The following is an 18,854-nucleotide window of genomic DNA, read 5'->3' as shown; positions in this document are numbered from 1 at the left end:
CAACCCATTTTCTGGGTTATAAGGCTTTTAGTTGAACTCAATTTCTGGGTTTTGCAAATGATGCACCATTTCGGGTTGTTTTTCCAAGAGCAACCCATTTTCTGGGTTATAAGGGTATTAGTTGAACTCAATTTCTGGGTTTTTTAAAATGATGCACCATTTCTGGGTTGTTTTTCAAAGAGCAAACCCTTTTCTGGGTTATAAGGCTTTTAGTTGAACTCAATTTCTGGGTTTTGAAAATGATGCACCATTGTGGGTTGTTTTTCAAAGAGCAACCCATTTTCTGGGTTATAAGGGTATTAGTTGAACTCAATTTCTGGATTTTGAAAATGATGCACCATTGTGGGTTGTTTTTCAAAGAGTAAACCATTTTCTGGGTTATAAGGGTATTAGTTTAACTCAATTTCTGGGTTTTGAAAACGACGCACCATTGTGGGTTGTTTTTCAAAGAGCAACCCATTTTCTGGGTTATAGGGTATTAGTTGAACTCAATTTCTAGGTTTTGAAAATGACGCACCATTTCTGGGTTGTTTTTCAAGGAGCAACCCATTTTCTGAGTTATAAGGCTTTTAGTTGAACTCAATTTCTGGGTTTTGAAAATGATGCACCATTTTGGGTTGTGTTTCCAAGAGCAACCCATTTTCTGGGTTATAAGGGTATTAGTTGAACTCAATTTCTGGGTTTTGAAAATGATGCACCATTGTGGGTTGTTTTTCAAAGAGCAACCCATTTTCTGGGTTATAGGGTATTAGTAAAACTCAATTTCTAAGTTTTGAAAATGACGCACAATTTCTGGGTTGTTTTTCAAGGAGCAACCCATTTTCTGGGTTATAAGGCTTTTAGTTGAACTCAATTTCTGGGTTTTGAAAATGATGCACCATTTTGGGTTGTGTTTCCAAGAGCAACCCATTTTCTGGGTTATAAGGGTATTAGTTGAACTCAATTTCTGGGTTTTGAAAATGATGCATCATTGTGGGTTGTTTTTCAAAGAGCAACCCATTTTCTGGGTTATAGGGTATTAGTAGAACTCAATTTCTAGGTTTTGAAAATGACGCACAATTTCTGGGTTGTTTTTCAAAGAGCGACCCATTTTCTGGGTTATAAGGCTTTTAGTTGAACTCAATTTCTGGGTTTTGAAAACGATGCACCATTGTGGGTTGTTTTTCAAATAGCAACCCATTTTCTGGGTTATAAGGCTTTTAGTTGAACTCAATGTCTGGGTTTTGAAAATGACGCACCATTTCTGGGTTATAAGGCTTTTAGTTGAACTCAATATCTGGGTTTTGAAAATGATGCACCATTTTGGGTTGTTTTTCCAAGAGCAACCCATTTTCTGGGTTATAAAGCTTTTAGTTGAACTCAATTTCTGGGTTTTGAAAATTACGCACCATTTCTGGGTTGTTTTTCAAAGAGCAACCCATTTTCTGGGTTATAAGGCTTTTAGTTCAACTCAATTTCTGGGTTTTGAAAATGATGCACCATTTCTGGGTTATAAGGCTTTTAGTTGAACTCAATTTCTGGGTTTTGAAAATGATGCACCATTTTGGGTTGTTTTTCCAAGAGCAACCCATTTTCTGGGTTATAAGGCTTTTAGTTGAACTCAATTTCTGGGTTTTGAAAATGACGCACCATTTCTGGGTTGTTTTTCAAAGAGCAACCCATTTCTGGGTTATAAGGCTTTTAGTTGAACTCAATTTCTGGGTTTTGAAAATGATGCACCATTGTGGGTTGTTTTTCAAAGAGCAACCCATTTTCTGGGTTATAAGGGTATTAGTTGAACTCAATTTCTGGGTTTTGAAAATGATGCACCATTGTGGGTTGTTTTTCAAAGAGTAAACCATTTTCTGGGTTATAAGGGTATTAGTTTAACTCAATTTCTGGGTTTTGAAAACGACGCACCATTGTGGGTTGTTTTTCAAAGAGCAACCCATTTTCTGGGTTATAGGGTATTAGTTGAACTCAATTTCTAGGTTTTGAAAATGATGCACCATTGTGGGTTGTTTTTCAAAGAGCAACCCATTTTCTGGGTTATAAGGGTATTAGTTGAACTCAATTTCTGGGTTTTGAAAATGATGCACCATTGTGGGTTGTTTTTCAAAGAGCAACCCATTTTCTGGGTTATAAGGCTTTTAGTTGAACTCAATTTCTGGGTTTTGAAAATGACGCACCATTTCTGGGTTGTTTTTCAAAGAGCAACCCATTTTCTGGGTTATAAGGCTTTTAGTTGAACTCAATTTCTGGGTTTTGAAAATGATGCACCATTGTGGGTTGTTTTTAAAAGAGCAACCCATTTTCTGGGTTATAAGGGTATTAGTCTAACTCAATTTCTGGGTTTTGAAAATGACGCACCATTTCTGGGTTGTTTTTCAAAGAGCAACCCATTTTCTGGGTTATAAAGCTTTTAGTTGAACTCAATTTCTGGGTTTTGAAAATGACGCACCATTTCTGGGTTGTTTTTCAAAGAGCAACCTATTTTCTGGGTTATAAGGGTATTAGTTGAACTCAATTTCTGGGTTTTGAAAATGACGCACCATTTCTGGGTTGTTTTTCAAAGAGCAACCCATTTTCTGGGTTATAAGGGTATTAGTTGAACTCAATTTCTGGGTTTTTTAAAATGACGCACCATTTCTGGGTTGTTTTTCCAAGAGCAACCCATTTTCTGGGTTATAAGGGTATTAGTTGAACTCAATTTCTGGGTTTTGAAAATGACGCACCATTTCTGGGTTGTTTTTCAAAGAGCAACCCATTTTCTGGGTTATAAGGCTTTTAGTTGAACTCAATTTCTGGGTTTTGAAAATGACACACCATTTCTGGGTTGTTTTTCCTAGAGCAACCCATTTTTTGGGTTATAAGGGTATTAGTTGAACTCAATTTCTGGGTTTTGAAAATGATGCACCATTGTGGGTTGTTTTTCAAAGAGTAAACCATTTTCTGGGTTATAAGGGTATTAGTTTAACTCAATTTCTGGGTTTTGAAAACGACGCACCATTGTGGGTTGTTTTTCAAAGAGCAACCCATTTTCTGGGTTATAGGGTATTAGTTGAACTCAATTTCTAGGTTTTGAAAATGACGCACCATTTCTGGGTTGTTTTTCAAAGAGCAACTCATTTTCTGGGTTATAAGGGTATTAGTTGAACTCAATTTCTGGGTTTTGAAAATGATGCACCATTGTGGGTTGTTTTTCAAAGAGCAACCCATTTTCTGGGTTATAAGGGTATTAGTCTAACTCAATTTCTGGGTTTTGAAAATGACGCACCATTTCTGGGTTGTTTTTCAAAGAGCAACCCATTTTCTGGGTTATAAGGGTATTAGTTGAACTCAATTTCTGGGTTTTTTAAAATGACGCACCATTTCTGGGTTGTTTTTCAAAGAGCAACCCATTTTCTGGGTTATAAGGCTTTTAGTTGAACTCAATTTCTGGGTTTTGAAAATGATGCACCATTTCTGGGTTGTTTTTCAAAGAGCAACCCATTTTCTGGGTTCTAGGGTATTAGTTGAACTCAATTTCTAGGTTTTGAAAATGATGCACCATTTTGGGTTGTGTTTCCAAGAGCAACCCATTTTCTGGGTTATAAGGGTATTAGTTGAACTCAATTTCTGGGTTTTGAAAATGATGCACCATTGTGGGTTGTTTTTCAAAGAGCAACCCATTTTCTGGGTTATAAGGGTATTAGTCTAACTCAATTTCTGGGTTTTGAAAATGACGCACCATTTCTGGGTTGTTTTTCAAAGAGCAACCCATTTTCTGGGTTATAAGGGTATTAGTTGAACTCAATTTCTGGGTTTTTGAAAATGACGCACCATTTCTGGGTTGTTTTTCAAAGAGCAACCCATTTTCTGGGTTATAAGGCTTTTAGTTGAACTCAATTTCTGGGTTTTGAAAATGATGCACCATTGTGGGTTGCTTTTCAAAGAGTAACCCATTTTTGGGTAAAGGTGGTACAGGAATGGCTAAATCGGGCAAGAATTAAGGTTTTAGAATGGCCTTTCCCAAAGGACAATGCTGAAGAAACAAGTCCACTTGAGAAAAGCAACACATTTAGCTGAACTGCAGCCATTTTGTGGTGAAAAAATGTAAGCAGAAGCTTGTGGATTGCTGCCAAAAGCGCCTTTTTGCAGGTAAACTTGCTAAGGGACATGTAAGCAAATATTAACATTGCTGTACGTATACTTTTGATCAGTGGAGCCATAATAATTAGTAAAGTGTAAAAAGAAGATGCACACTGCCAAGGTCCATGGTGGTGTGGCTGCGAACACGAGGCTATCTCCTCCTACCTGCCCCTTCTTGGCCGCCTCGGGCCGCGTTGTTGAGCGGAGCAGCCAAATGGTTTCCCTTTTGTATTGCGAGACTCCATCCTGTCTGTGGGTGTGCAGAGCCCTAAACCACACTTGGCAGCACAGTCAGCTCGTCTTGAGGAATGCGAGGGGGGCTTCTCATGGTCCCGCCCTCCACCAGCACGTTCCTCGCACACAAACAAGCAACAAACCCGGACTATGCACATTTCTTATAAACCGTTTTTTTTTTTTTTTTTTCCCTCGCTGCCGTCGAGTCTCTGAGTCTGCGGATTAAAGCCACTCCTGCGCTTTGAACAATGAAACATTAAAAAGTGGTGTGGCAACATCACACGCCATCATCTGGCTGTGCAAGTTGACGCTGGCGAGATGTCAGCCAGGTCAGTCGCCAGCACGCTTACACGCGTCTCGATGACATCTCCTTTGGGAAGTAGTCTTTGCACGTCATGAAGGAGGAGCCTCCAGTGACACAGTCAACCAATCAATCAATGTTTATTTATATAGCCCCAAATCACAAATGTCTCAAAGGACTGCACAAATCATTACGACTACAACATCCTCGGAAGAACCCACAAAAGGGCAAGGAAAACTCACATCCAGTGGGACGCCAGTGACAATGCTGACTATGAGAAACCTTGGAGAGGACCTCAGATGTGGGCAACCCCCCCCCCCCCTCTAGGGGGCCGAAAGCAATGGATGTCGAGCGGGTCTAACATTATACTGTGAAAGTTCAATCCATAGTGGCTCCAACACAGCCGCGAGAGTTCAGTTCAAGCGGATCCAAGACAGCAGCGAGAGTCCCGTCCACAGGAAACCATCTCAAGCGGATCAGCAGCGTAGAGATGTCCCCAACCGATACAGGCGAGCGGTCCATCCTGGGTCCCGACGAGCGGTCCATCCTGGGTCTCGACTCTGGACAGCCAGTACTTCATCCATGGTCATCGGACCGGACTCCCTCCACAAGGGAGGGGGGGGGACATAGGAGAAAGAAAAGAAGCGGCAGATCAACTGGTCTAAAAAGGTGGTCTATTTAAAGGCTAGAGTATACAGATGAGTTTTAAGGTGAGACGGAGAATTAGAAAGGAGCATCATGAATGTCATCCTCCATTCCTCTCATGTGATGTTCCTCATGGGAGTGGATTTCCCATGATGCACCATGCCCTTGCAAAAGAGAGATCACAGGCTAATGGCTCCTTGTGCCCAATTACAGCAAACACTGCGCTGGCCTCTGCTTGCCGTTCACGCTCCAAAAGGCCTTCAGAGGAGAGCTCGCCCTCATCACAATACTAATAGACCTTCGATGCTGGCCTCTGATGGGGGGGCGGGGTCAGGGTGCGGTTGGCGTCACGTTAGCTTGTCCCGGTCACAAAGCTCACGTGTTGCCACTGAAATGTTCAAGGACTGAAAGTTGTTCCTGAAGGATGTTGGAACAGTTTGGGAAAAACTACCATCTGATTCACAACTTCTGCAGCAAAAACCCCTCATGGACATCAAACTACTCAGCACAGGTGTCCAACTCATGGTGGGGGGGGGGGGACACATCTGGGATCTTATCAACCACTTTTCGTGCTAGCTCTCTGATCAATGCGCCGCTAATTGTAGGTCCTACATGTTAAGGCTCATCATAAAAATCTGGCTAATACTTGGTTGATACTCAGGCGAGCTGCTGTAAATGGAGTATTGTTTCTCTCCTTTTCTGTCCTTTTTTAATGATAAGGTTGCTTCTATTCGGGCAAATCTTTCTCGTTTTCCATTAAGTCTTAACGTGGCCACTCAGTGCTCGACTGTGTTCTGTCACTTTGAGCCTGTGTCCATGCCTGAACTTACAGGAATAGTCGGCAAGCTAAAACCCTCGTCATGTCCCACAGACCCAGTCCCCCCTCGCTTTTTTAAAGAAATCCGGGACACTATTGATTTGTTTGTTAGGAACATCATCAACAGCAGCTTGATTTCTGGCTGTGTCCCCTCCTTTTGTAAAAGAGATGTTGTTGAGCCTTTGATTAAAAAAACAGGTCTTGATCCGACAAGTTTGTCAAATTATCGGCCCATTTCCAAATTACCTTTTGTGTCAAAGATTTTGGAGAAATGTGTTCTGGCACAACTGCAGCCTTTTTTAGATGAAAATAGCACTTTAGATCCATTTCAGTCTGGATACAAAGCATAATATATATATATATATATATTTTATTTTTTTATTTTTTTATTTTTATTTTTTTTTTACAATTGTTTTTAACATGGCTGTGCAGCACTTTGGAAACGTTATTGTTGTTTAAATGTGCTATATAAATAAAGTGGATTGGATTATTATTGTTTGGTTATTTGCTGGCTTGCATGCTGCGACTAGACTCACATGACATCATGCGACTAGACTCCCATGACATCATGCGACTAGACTCCCATGACATCATGGCTAGCACTGCTCCATTGCAAGCCAACTCTTTATTCACCACTTAAAATGTGTTCAAAAAAAAGGATTGTGAATTATTGGCCAAATTCCAAAAAAAAGTGCAGTTCCCCTTGAAAAAATTCTTCTCAAATCCCTTCACTGACTTCCTGTTTCACTCAGGATTGAATACAATGTCTCCCAGTGCCTCCATAGAAATGCCCCCCCCCCCCTACCTCAAAAAAAATGCTCACCCCCAAATCCTCCACACTACACCAGGCTAACCTCCTCCAGCCTCCGAGGACAAAGCTATGAACTATGGGAGACAGGGCTTTCTGCTCCGCAGCTCCCTGACCACATGAAGGCACCACAGACTGTGAATGCTTTTAAAAAAGGCCTAAAAACCAATCTTTTTTAAAAAAAGGCTTTTTTTTTAGATGTATGTATTTATGTTCACTTCGAAGTCCGAGTCCATGGATCTCGCCCGGAAAAGGGTGGAATGCCATCTCCGGGTTGGAGAGGAGCCCCTGCCCCAAGTGGAGGAGTTCAAGTACCTAGGAGTCTTGTTCACGAGTGGGGGAAGAGTGGATCGTGAGATCGACAGGCGGATCGGGGCGGCGTCTTCAGTAATGCGGACGTTGTACCGATCCGTTGTGGTGAAGAAGGAGCTGAGCCGGAAGGCAAAGCTCTCAATTTACCGGTCGATCTACGTTCCCATCCTCACCTATGGTCATGAGCTTTGGGTCATGACCGAAAGGATAAGATCACGGGTACAAGCGGCCCAAATGAGTTTCCAGGTCTCTCCCTTAGAGATAGGGTGAGAAGCTCTGCCATCCGGGAGGAACTCAAAGTAAAGCCGCTGCTCCTCCACATCGAGAGGAGCCAGATGAGGTGGTTCGGGCATCTGGTCAGGATGCCACCCGAACGCCTCCCTAGGGAGGTGTTTAGGGCACGTCCACGGGGAAGACCCAGGACACGTTGGGAAGACTATGTCTCTCGGCTGGCCTGGGAACGCCTCGGGATCCCCCGGGAAGAAATAGACGAAGTGGCTGGGGAAAGGGAAGTCTGGGTTTCCCTGCTTAGGCTGTTGCCCCCGCGACCCGACCTCGGATAAGCGGAAGAAAATGGATGGATGGATGGTATTTATGTTTTTAAATGCACTTTTGCACTTTGAAGTTGTTTGCTCAATGTAAAGTGCTTTTACAAATAAACTCTACTATTATTATTAACAATAAGCCCAACCACGTTCGAACCACATCATATTTTCTTGCGCAGGTTGATATAAGTTGTGGGACTTTTGGCTGAAATTTTACCCTTTTTGGTAAGTCTGAGTGGGTTTTTTTAATATGATTTCCAAGCCCTCTGAGTGAATATGATGACTTTGATGACTAAGTCCACCTTAACGTTGCAATGTTTGAGTTTGGACCGCCGTGATTAAAGGCAGCTTTTATCTTGCAGAGAGCCCAAAGTGAGGAGTTGGAGAGCATCGGCAAACACATCAAGTCCGCTGCGGACAAGCAGGACGCAAAGCCGCTGGACAAGCCCGAGCAGTAAGTTTCTTATTTGATAAAAGACTTTGCTAGGACTGCAGGATTCATGGACTTGGAGGTTTGAGATAAGTGCCGTCACGTAACTAAGAGAAGCCAATTGGAATTGTTGTGTTTCTTTGTCTCTGGTTTCAAAGAGGAAGAAAGACATCTCACTCTGTGCATCTCTTCCAGTACCTAACCTCCCCTTATTTGCTGTACAATGAACTGAACGCAGTGAGCCCTCTTTTCAGTCCTCCACAAGCTGCGTCTGGTTGGGCGCCAGCTCCACACACACACACACACACAGGAAATACGCACACACTCGCCAGTGAGGAGGTACACAAAGCAACAACAATCGGGAGCAAATATTATTACAAAGCCAAATGTTCGTTTGTGGTAATATGTCAGCTTGACACGCCATGTGCAATACGAGCCCATCAATGAGAGACAACATGTAATGGCAATCAACAACATCCCACCTACTTTTTGGAAAGAGAAAAATAAAGATTGCAATTATAATAAACATTTCTTGTCTTTTTTTCATTAGGTTTCTGTTTCAGTTGTCAGAAATTCCCAACTTCTCAGAGCGAGTCTTCTGCATCCTCTTCCAGAACACTTTCCAGGAGAACATCACCTCCATCCTGCGCAAACTGCAAATACTGCAGAGAACCTGCAAGGTGACACACCTGCGCTCACGTTTAACTCCTCTGCCGTCTACCTGACTGCTGTTCATCTGTGTGTGTGTGTGTGTGTGTGTGTGTGTCAAGACTCTTCAGAGTGGCAAGTGTGTATTGCAGGTTCTGGGACTGGTGCTGGCTTTTGGGAACTTCATGAACGGAGGAAATCGCACTCGCGGGCAGGCTGATGGCTTCTCTTTGGACATTCTGCCCAAACTGAAGGATGTTAAGAGCAGTGTAAGTGAAGAGCAGTGTAAGTGAAGAGCAGTGTAAGTGAAGATCAGTGCAAGTGAAGAGTTGTGTAAGTGAAGAGTAGTGTAAGTGAAGAGCGGTGTAAGTGAAGATCAGTGCAAGTGAAGATCAGTGTAAGTGAAGGGCAGTGTAAGTGAAGATCAGTGCAATTGAAGGGTAGTGTAAGTGAAGAGTAGTGTAAGTGAAGAGCGGTGTAAGTGAAGAGCAGTGTCAGTGAAGATCAGTGCAAGTGAAGAGTAGTGTAAGTGAAGAATAGTGTAAGTGAAGAGCAGTGTAAGTGAAGAGCAGTGTCAGTGAAGATCAGTGCAAGTGAAGAGTAGTGTAAGTGAAGAGCAGTGTAAGTGAAGAGCAGTGTAAGTGAAGATCAGTGCAAGTGAAGAGTTGTGTAAGTGAAGAGTAGTGTAAGTGAAGAGCAGTGTAAGTGAAGAGCAGTGTAAGTGAAGATCAGTGCAAGTGAAGAGTAGTGTAAGTGAAGAGTAGTGTAAGTGAAGAGTAGTGTAAGTGAAGAGCAGTGTAAGTGAAGATCAGTGTAAGTGAAGATCAGTGTAAGTGAAGATCAGTGGAAGAGAAGATCAGTGCAAGTGAAAATCAGTGCAAGTGAAGATCAGTGCAAGTGAAGAGCAGTGCAAGTGAAGAGCAGTGCAAGTGAAGAGCAGTGCAAGTGAAGAGCAGTGCAAGTGAAGAGCAGTGTAAGTGAAGATCAGTGCAAGTGAAGAGTAGTGTAAGTGAAGAGCAGTGTAAGTGAAGATCAGTGTAAGTGAAGATCAGTGCAAGTGAAGATCAGTGCAAGTGAAGAGTAGTGTAAGTGAAGATCAGTGTAAGTGAAGATCAGTGCAAGTGAAGAGTAGTGTAAGTGAAGAGTAGTGTAAGTGAAGAGCAGTGTAAGTGAAGGGCAGTGCAAGTGAAGAGTAGTGTAAGTGAAGAGCAGTGTAAGTGAAGAGCAGTGCAAGTGAAGAGCAGTGCAAGTGAAGATCAGTGCAAGTGAAGATCAGTGCAAGTGAAGATCAGTGCAAGTGAAGATCAGTGCAAGTGAAGATCAGTGCAAGTGAAGATCAGTGCAAGTGAAGAGTAGTGCAAGTGAAGATCAGTGCAAGTGAAGAGCAGTGCAAGTGAAGATCAGTGTCAGTGAAGTTCAGTGTAAGTGAAGATCAGTGTCAGTGAAGTTCAGTGCAAGTGAAGATCAGTGCAAGTGAAGAGCAGTGTAAGTGAAGATCAGTGTAAGTGAAGATCAGTATAAGGCAAGGCGCAGCCAGCCTCGCATCGGTGAGGAACATCTCTGAATTCCGCCAGCCGCCTCTGCGTTGTGTTCCATGTTGACCCCGTGGAAGTTGCTGTTCCCGTTTCCACGCTAATGGGAACGTCCTGCTCCGTGATGATTGGATGAATAAATAAAGGTCTTTATTTATTTCTCTCTCTCTCTTTCAGGATAACTCCCAGAGTCTTTTGTCCTACGTGGTTGCTTACTATCTGAAGCACTTTGATGAGGTATGTTTTCATTTCTGTTTATTTGAATCTTTTCCCCTCAGAAATCCTTCCAGAGCCTTCTTTTCATCTCCCCTCCCGCCAGAGGATACAATGACTTATCCTTTATCAAATTATTTATTTTCCTTCTCGGTATAAACGCCGGACTCAAGCCTCCTCTGGCTGGCTGCTAATGTTCTGTCTGGGTTTCACTCTTCATCTCCCGGTCTGGGTTCATTCAAAGCGCTCGCTGGCACGCCATCTAACGAGGCTCCGGCGTAAATAATTAGTTTCTCCAGATGAGATGAAGTGGGGCCTGAGCGCTGCCTTGCCAAAGTCAACCTGCATGACAGCCCTGCAGCGCTCCTAATGGCCTTGGGGCGACCTTGATGGAGGGGATTGTGGCGCTTCTAATGTGTTGGCGAATCAAACATCTTCTGGGCCTTGTTTGGAGAGTTGATACAAACGCAAGAGGAGAGATGCAAAGGGGTGGAATGTTTCCGGTAAATTTCCCCCAAAATTTACGGACATTTACCACGGGAAGTGGAACTCAGGAAGTTTGGAAACATTGGACCATTTTTTGATGATTCAAAGTTGGACACCATCCATGGGAATAAATGGGAATATATGGGAATAAATGGGAATATATGGGAATGAATGGGAATATATGGGAATAAATGGGAATGAATGGGAATTAATGGGAATATATGGGAATAAATGGGAATGAATGGGAATAAATGGGAATCTATGCGAATAAATGGGAATGAATGGGAATATATGGGAATATATGGGGATGAGTGGGAATATATGGGAATGAATGGGAATATATGGGAATATATGGGGATGAGTGGGAATATATGGGAATGAATGGGAATATATGGGAATAAATGGGAATGAATGGGAATTAATGGGAATATATGGGAATGAATGGGAATATATGGGAATGAATGGGAATATATGGGAATTAATGGGAATATATGGGAATGAATGGGAATATATGGGAATGAATGGGAATAAATGGGAATGAATGGGAATATATGGGAATATATGGGGATGATTGGGAATATATGGGAATGAATGGGTATGAATGGGAATATATGGGAATACATGGGAATGAATGGGAGTGTATGGGAATATATGGGAATTAATGGGAATATATGGGAATGAATGGGAATATATGGGAATATATGGGGATGAGTGGGAATATATGGGAATGAATGGGAATAAATGGGAATAAATGGAAATATATGGGAATGAATGGGAATATATGGGAATATATGGGGATGAGTGGGAATATATGGGAATAAATGGGAATGATTGGGAATATATGGGGATGAGTGGGAATATATGGGAATGAATGGGAATAATGGGAATAAATGGGAATGAATGGGAATATATGGGAATTAATGGGAATATATGGGAATGAGTGGGAATATATGGGAATGAATGGGTATGAATGGGAATATATGGGAATAAATGGGAATGAATGGGAATATATGGGAATATATGGGGATGAGTGGGAATATATGGGAATGAATGGGTATGAATGGGAATAATGGGAATAAATGGGAATGAATGGGAATATATGGGAATTAATGGGAATATGTGGGAATGAGTGGGAATATATGGGAATGAATGGGTATGAATGAGAATAGATGGGAATAAATGGGAATGAATGGGAATATATGGGAATGAATGGGTATGAATGAGAATAGATGGGAATAAATGGGAATGAATGGGAATATATGGGAATTAATGGGAATATATGGGAATGAATGGGAATGAATGGGAATATATAGGAATGAATGGGAAAAATGGGAATGAATGGGAATATATGGGAATATATGGGGATGAGTGGGAATATATAGGAATGAATGGGAATATATGGGAATAAATGGGAATGAATGGGAATATATGGGAATATATGGGGATGAGTGAGAATATATGGGAATGAATGGGAATATATGGGAATGAATTGGAATATATGGGAATGAATGGGAATGAATGGGAGTATATGGGAATGAATGGGAATATATGGGAATGAATGGGAATACATGGGAATATATGGGGATGAGTGGGAATATATGGGAATTAATGGGAATATATGGGAATGAATGGGAATGAATGGGAATGAATGGGAATATATATGAATGAATGAGAATATATGGGAATGAATGGGAATATATGGGAATGAATGGGAATATATGGGAATGAATGGGAATTTATATGAATGAATGGGAATATATGGGAATATATGGGAATGAATGGGAATGAATGGGAATATATGGGAATGAATGGGAATGAATGGGAATAAATGGGAATGAATGGGGAATTCCAACATTGATATATTATTGGGCACTTATCTATTGACTGCTGCATCGTTGTGGCATTTTAACATTTTCACAGGTTGCACAGTATTTACAGAAGCACACCGCCTTTCCGCCTACATCGGTTGGGGTGAAATGTGTCCACACATCAGATGGTGTACGCGGCATTATTCTCTTTATATTGATTTATTCTTGTAAAAAGACTAATGCAACGCCACACATGGATAGAAATAGTCAGCTAAACAATTGGAGTAGTCTTTAAAAAATGATGGACAAATGACTAGAAATAGTCTCGATGAATACATGAAGAGTCAACCAGCGTGTTACATCAAAGTAGAAGCTACATTCTTGTATGACATTCTTGTATTTACTATTTGCTACTTCAACTTTACTCATCACAAAAAAAGGTCAATTGGGATCGCTAACGTTGTTAGCATAAATGAATGGGATTTAACATTGAGAAAATTAGCATCCGAGAGAAATATTTTGGGTTGATGATGAGACTTGTGGTGCATAAACCTTCAAAACCATCAACACTTCCCTGACTGGATGAAGTCCTTGGGCTGAAAGACTAGTGTGGCCTCAGTAGTCCTGCTGTAGTGTGTAGCATGCCGGCAATTATCCCAGCGTGTGATGGAGGAATGCACTGTGCAGGGTTGAAACTCTGCTGAATTTGCATGAAATCAGGTTCTTTTAGCTAATAGTCATGCTGCAAGATCTAGCATTGTTTATTCCCATTCATTTCACATTAATTCCCATGGAAAGTTTCCGACTTTGAATATTCCCGGAACTTTGCAAGCCTCCACAAGTCACGTGTCCGCCATGTAAACAGGAGACTTATGTTTGCTGTGCAGAATGCTGGAAGAGAGAGCAGCGCCTACCCTCTACCTGAGCCGCACGACCTCTTCCAGGCCTCCCACATGAAGTTTGAAGACTTCCAGAAGGACCTGCGCAGGCTGAGGAAAGACCTGACCGGTACGGTGAGCCCAGTCCGCTCCACTTCACCTGGCCTCAGGTGCTGTTTGTTGACGCCAGGAGTACAGGTGGAGCCGTGAATAATGCAGCAGGACTTCAACATTCATCCTCGCGCGGAAACGGAAACTAATTTTCTCCGAGCGGCGCTGGGCCGGGGTGAGGAGGTGTGCCAGATAACATCTGCTTGTTGTCCAGACGGCAAGCAGAAACAGATGTGAGCAGACCCTCGAACCTCGCTGGGATTCAGCGGACGGACTCGAGGTGGTCATTCTCAGGATGAATTACAAGAATAGGAGAGCGTTTTCTTCATCGTCCAGGCAGAAAAGCCACGTCCAAACTCTTGGTCGGGAATCTCAGGTTACGTCGCCAGAACCAGAACATCGTCGTGTGTCCATCCTGAAACATAACAAACAAAGAAAAAAATGCATCCTATAGTTTAGGCAGGGATGGGCAAGCAACTTGGAAAATGTAGTAAACTAAGCTACAAGTTACTCTCCATTAAATGTAACTAAGCCACAAGTTACTCTCCATTAAATGTAACTAAGCTGCAAGTTTTCTCCATTAAATGTAGTTTAGCTTCAAGTTACTCTCCATTAAATGTAGCTAAGCTGCAAGTTTTCTCCATTAAATGTAACTAAGCTACAAGTTAATATCCATTAAATGTAACCACGCTACAAGTTACTGTCCATTAAATGTAGCTAATCTACAGGTTTTCTCCATTAAATGTAACTAAGCTACAAGTTTTCTCCATTAAATGTAACTAACCTACAAGTTTTCTCCATTAAATGTAACTAAGCTACAAATTACTCTCCATTAAATGTAACTAAGCTACAAGTTACTCTCGATTTAATGTAACTAAACTCCAAGTTACTCTCCATTTAATGTAACCAAGCTACAAGTGACTCTCCATTATATGTAGCTAAGCTACAAGTTTTCTCCATTAAATGTAACTAAGCTACAAGTTACTCTCCATTAAATGTAACTAAGCTACAAGTTACTCTCCATTATATGTAGCTAAGCTGCAAGTTTTCTACATTAAATGTAGCTAAGCTACAAGTTTTCTCCATTAAATGTAACTAAGCTACAAGTTACTCTCCATTAAATGTAGCTAAGCTGCAAGTTTTCTCCATTAAATGTAACTAAGATACAAGTTACTCTCCATTAAATGTAACTAAGATACATGTTACTCTCCATTAAATGTAGCTAAGCTACAAGTTACTGTCCATTAAATTTAACTAAACTCCAAGTTACTCTCCATTTAATGTAACCAAGCTACAAGTTACTCTCCATTAAATGTAGTTAAGCTACAAGTTACTCTCCATTAAATGTAACTAAGCTAGACGTTTTCTCCATTAAATGTAACTAAGCTACAAGTTTTCTCCATTAAATGTAACTAAGCTACAAGTTACTCTCCATTAAATGTAACTAAGCTACAAGTTGCTGTCCATTAAATGTAGCTAAGCTACAGGTTTTCTCCAATAAATGTAACTAAGCTACAAGTTACTCTCCATTAAATGTAACTAAGATACATGTTACTCTCCATTAAATGTAGCTAAACTCCAAGTTACTATCCATTAAATGTAACCAAGCTACACGTTACTCTCCATTAAATGTAGCTAAGCTACAAGTTTTCTCCAATAAATGTAACTAAGCTACATGTTACTCTCCATTAAATGTAGCTAAGCTGCAAGTTTTCTCCATTAAATGTAACTAAGCTACAACTTTTCTCCATTAAATGTAACTAAGCTACACGTTACTCTCCATTAAATGTAACTAAGATACATGTTACTCTCCATTAAATGTAACTAAGCTACAAGTTACTCTCCATTAAATGTAACTAAGATACATGTTACTCTCCATTAAATGTAACTAAGCTACAAGTGACTCTCCATTAAATGTAGCTAAGCTGCAAGTACTCTCCATTTAATGTAACTAAGCTACAAGTTAATATCCATTAAATGTAACCAAGCTACAAGTTACTGTCCATTAAATGTAGCTAAGCTACAAGTTTTCTCCAATAAATGTAACTAAGCTACAAGTTACTCTCCATTAAATGTAGCTAAGCTGCAAGTTTTCTCCATTAAATGTAACTAAGCTACAAGTTTTCTCCATTAAATGTAACTAAGATACAAGTTACTCTCCATTAAATGCAGCTAAGCTACAAGTTTTCTCCAATAAATGTAACTAAGCTACAAGTTACTCTCCATTACATGTAACTAAGCTACAAGTTACTCTCAATTAAATGTAACTAAGCTACATGTTACTCTCCATTAAATGTAGCTAAACTACGAGTTAATTTCCATTAATGTAACTAAACTCCAAGTTACTCTCCATTTAATGTAACCAAGCTACAAGTTACTCTCCATTAAATGTAGCTAAGCTGCAAGTTTTCTCCATTAAATGCAACTAAGCTACACGTTTTCTCCATTAAATGTAACTAAGCTACAAGTTACTCTCCATTAAATGTAATTAAGCTACAAGTTACTCTCAATTAAATGTAACTAAGCTACATGTTACTCTCCATTTAATGTAACCAAGCTACAAGTTACCCTCCATTAAATGTAACCAAGCTACAAGTTACTCTCCATTAAATGTAGCTAAGCTGCAAGTTTTCTCCATTAAATGTAACTAAGCTACAAGTTACTCTCCATTAAATGTAGCTAAGCTACAAGTTACTTTCCATTAAATTTGACTAAACTCCAAGTTACTCTCCATTAAATGTAACTAAGGTATAAGTTACTATCCATTAAATGTAACCAAGCTACAAGTTACTCTCCATTAAATGTAGCTAAACTGCAAGTTACTCTCCATTAAATGTAGCTAAGCTGCAAGTTTTCTCCATTAAATGTAACTAAGCTACAAGTATTCTCAATTAAATGGAACTAAGCTACAAATTTTCTCCAATAAATGTAACTAAGCTACAAGTTACTCTCCATTAAATGTAGCTAAGCTGCAAGTTTTCTCCATTAAATGTAACTAAGCTACAAGTTTTCTCCATTAAATTTAACTAAGTTACAAGTTTTCTCCATTAAATGTAACTAAGCTACAAGTTACTCTCCATTAAATGTAACTAAGCTACAAGTTACTCTCAATTAAATGTAACTAAGCTACATGTTACTTTCCATTAAATGTAGCTAAGCTGCAAGTTTTCTCCATTAAATGTAACAAAGCTACAAGTTATTCTCCATTAAATGTAACTAAGCTACAACTTAGTCTCAATTAAATGTAACTAAGCTACATGTTACTCTCCATTAAATGTTGCTAAGCTACAAGTTAATTTCCATTAATGTAACTAAACTCCAAGTTACTCTCCATTTAATGTAACCAAGCTACAAGTTACTCTCCATTAAATGTAGCTAAGCTGCAAGTTACTTTCCATTAATGTAACTAAACTCCAAGTTACTCTCCATTTAATGTAACCAAGCTACAAGTTACTCTCCATTTAATGTAGCTAAGCTGCAAATGTTCTCCATTAAATGTAACCAAGCTACAATTTTTCTCCATTAAATGTAACTAAGCTACAAGTTACTCTCCATTAAATGTAACTAAGCTACAAGTTACTCTCCATTAAATGTAACTAAGCTACAAGTTACTTTCCATTAATGTAACTAAACTCCAAGTTACTCTCCATTTAATGTAACCAAGCTACAAGTTACTCTCCATTAAATGTAGCTAAACTACAAGTTACTTTCCATTAATGTAACTAAACTCCATGTTACTCTCCATTTAATGTAACCAAGCTACAAGTTACTCTCCATTTAATGTAACCAAGCTACAAGTTACTCTCCATTAAATGTAGCGAAGCAACAGAGAATTGTAGCAAGCTACTGTTGCCGTCAGAGCTACATTTAACATTATTTCTAACTATGGGCCCACGTGTAGAATACCAACGTTTATGTAAATGTACGAATATTACTATTAACTATCTGTAAAGTTGAATTTGATTTTCCAAATCATTGTATTCTGAGACACGCACATGGGGATAGGCCCCTCCCACCTCCAAAGACATGCACCTGGGGATAGGCCCCTCCCACCTCCAAAGACATGCACCTGGGGATAGGTTGATTGGCAACACTAAATGAGCCCTAGTGTGTGAATGTTGTCTGTCTATCTGTGTTGGCCCTGTGATGAGGTGGCCACTTGTCCAGCGTGTACACCACCTTCCGCCCGAATGCTGCTGAGATAGGCGCCTGCAACCCTTTAACCCTGAAAGGGACAAGTGTTGGAAAATGGATAGATGTAGTCTGGTTTTATTTACCATTTACACAATGTGACAACTTCACTGCTTTTAGCTTTTGTATACACATGTGTGTATATTAGGGCTGGGCAACGATTAAAAATTTTAATCGAAGTTAATCGCACGATTTCTCCAATTAATCGCGATTAACTGCATTGTATACGCAAAGCCCAATAATGAATCCAAAAGTAGTGTGTAGTGCACCTTTATTGGAATATTCTCCCACATGAACAAAAGCGCCAAAACATTTGTTGTGCAAACACAATTTAAATCAGTCCTTGTTAAACAGTAGCAGTTAAATAGCATATTTGATGAAAATCAACTCCAAAAATGTAAATACAAACATTTAAGCTTATTGCCACTGCCAGGGTATTTAAGTTATCCTGTTTGTTATGGAAAATAAATATAATCTACATACAAATCTCTGAGCCACAATCATAACATCTGAACAGGCAATTTCTGAGGTAACAGCAGAAAAACATTTTTTTTATCAGGGATTTTATGTTTAAAAAACCTATATTATAGGTAGTGGGCTGTTTTAGGGAATTTTTGATCAAATTATCCGTAGTAGCAATATTAATAATGTTGTGTTTATTCTGCGTAGTGCACTTAAAATAATTACGACCATATCTAGGAATTGATATGATGGGAATTTTCCGATTGTTTGCTTGGTGCTTTGATAAACTGAACGCATCATATACATGGTACTATATTGTGATG

At 40.1% G+C, this 18,854-nt stretch overlaps 1 pseudogene; it reads left to right on the top strand.

The window, feature by feature from the left end:
- LOC133559714 (formin-2-like) overlaps positions 1 to 18,854 on the top strand; it is a 140,412-nt pseudogene that overhangs the window by 52,635 nt on the left and 68,923 nt on the right.

Source organism: Nerophis ophidion, linkage group LG09 (assembly GCF_033978795.1).
Source record: "Nerophis ophidion isolate RoL-2023_Sa linkage group LG09, RoL_Noph_v1.0, whole genome shotgun sequence".
Lineage (NCBI taxonomy): Eukaryota > Metazoa > Chordata > Actinopteri > Syngnathiformes > Syngnathidae > Nerophis > Nerophis ophidion.
This window is presented reverse-complemented; position numbering and strand designations above follow the sequence as displayed.